Raw genomic sequence first — 2372 nt, 5'->3', positions numbered from 1 at the left:
AAAAAATGATTGGATAACTGGCTTATTAAGTGTATCTTACTGAATACATATATTAGCGAGTAATGTTTAAATATTTCAATATATGTATCAGTGTTTCACTTTGTGAATAAGTGGCTGCATGGGTTGATGAGTACCTACATAAGTGTGTATATGGGTTATTAGATGTTTTTTTAGTATCAGTATGAGTGTCTCTATGGTTTGGTCGGGGTGTTACTTATGATATAGATCCATCAATGACTGACTCACTGTTTCTATGTTTTTTGAAGACAACATATGTGCAGGACTGTATGGGTGGATGAGTGTGTATATGTTTGTGTTAGTAAGTAAATGACTGTCTTACTATTGTGTTTATCAGTAACTACATATGTTTTAATCTAGTATATGTGATTATTGATGTATATAAGTGAGTATATGTGAGAGTGAGAGATTGAAAGAGTTTCTGTTTAAATAAGTATGTGTTTCTATAAGTGATTGTTTAAGAGAGTAAGTATGTATAAGTTTCCTTAGAAGTAACGTGGTAGTGTGTGTATAGTTGTATATGCAAATAAATGGATGTTCAATAGTTTATTTGCATGTGTGAGTATGTGTGTGAGTAACTTTTGGATGACTGTCGGTGTGTAACAGGATGTATAGGTGTATCACTACATATGATGAGTGAGTATATGTATGAGTGACTATATAGAACTGTTGGTGAATGACAGAATGTGTATATAGATGGTGGAATTACTGAATTGGTTGTTGTAACTGGTATGGGTATCTCCATTTTTTGGAAAATGTTAATTTCTATTTTCCAATATGTGTTTTAAGGGTTACATTACACTTAAAGGAGGTCTGTCATCAGTGATGTCATGAGTGATGTCACTGACCATGTCATGAGTGATGTAATATGTAATGTCATAAGCAGTGCATTACACACGCAAGTTATAGTGAGTCCAACTAACTATAATGTGGAATTTCATTGGTTTTATGTCAGTAAAATTTCCAGCTAACTATAACTGGTGTCAAACCTATGGTTTTTTCAGTGAATTTCATAGGTTTTTTAAATGCTACTTCCTAACTATAACCTGTGTAAAACCCATGGTTTTTTCAGTGATATATATATATATATATATATATATATATATATATATATATATATATATATATATATATATATATATTCACTGAAAAAACCATAGGTTATAGACCATATATAGTTAGGGATTAGCATTTAAAAAACCTTATTTTATTTGCACAAAACCATTGAAATTCCATATATAGTTAGTTGCACTAACTATATATCGCGGACCCGCAATCCACTGCTAATGATGTCACATATTACATCATTCATGACATGGTCAGTGACATCACTGATGACATCACTGATGACATCTCAAATGACATCACTGATGACATCACTGATGACATCTCATTTGACATTACTGATCACATCACTGATGATATCATTCATGTGATAATACGATGAACCTCTTCAGGCTCTAATATAACCTTAGATACAATCAGTGTAAACAGACACTCACAGACTGTCACACATCCATGGAGTTACTCACACACCTAGTCAGTTATGCCAAAAATCAATCACATCTCCATTTCCTTAACTATACAGTTATACACACCTTACTTATTCAAACATATACTAACACATATTTACTCTCTTATACAATCCTTGATACAACTTCACAATGATTCATACAGCCACTCTCACATTCACTGACTCTTATGTTCAGTTATTTATATATGTCAACTCTCACATGGAGTGTGTTTTACATATGTACTTACTTTGACATGTAGAACTGAGATATCCATTCACTCACCAATATACTCATGCACACAGTCAACTGTCCATACAGCTGTTTCTACATGCACTTTTGAACCCATACACCTAGGGAATCAACCGCTCACACATCTATGCACAGAGTTATACACCTCCCAGCCACCCACACACACACTCAGTCTCCCATACAAATACTTGGGCAACCATTCAATAACCCATATAGTTACTGATATAGCTACTGATTTAAACATGCAGCAGTTTACAGAAGAACATAAATATTGATTGCCAAATTAAGACACTTTAATCACTAACCCATGCACTCAGTGAGACACATTTAATCATTCTCTCATACAGTCAGTCATGCACCTACTAAATCCTTCATCCAGACACTTATACATCCACTCATTCTTCAATATGTAAGACATATTTTAACTTTACAGAAACATACAGTCACTGGGTGTTGTCATCAGTGATGTCATCAGTGATGTCATTTGAGATGTCATCAGTGATGTCATCAGTGATGTCACTGACCATGTCATGAATGATGTAATATGTGACATCATTAGCAGTGGATTGCGGGTCCGCGATATATAGTTAG

The sequence above is a fragment of the Lissotriton vulgaris genome, unplaced genomic scaffold (genome assembly GCF_964263255.1).
Source record: "Lissotriton vulgaris unplaced genomic scaffold, aLisVul1.2 SCAFFOLD_4407, whole genome shotgun sequence".
Classification (NCBI taxonomy): Eukaryota; Metazoa; Chordata; class Amphibia; order Caudata; family Salamandridae; genus Lissotriton; species Lissotriton vulgaris.
Note: the sequence above shows the minus strand (reverse complement) of the source record.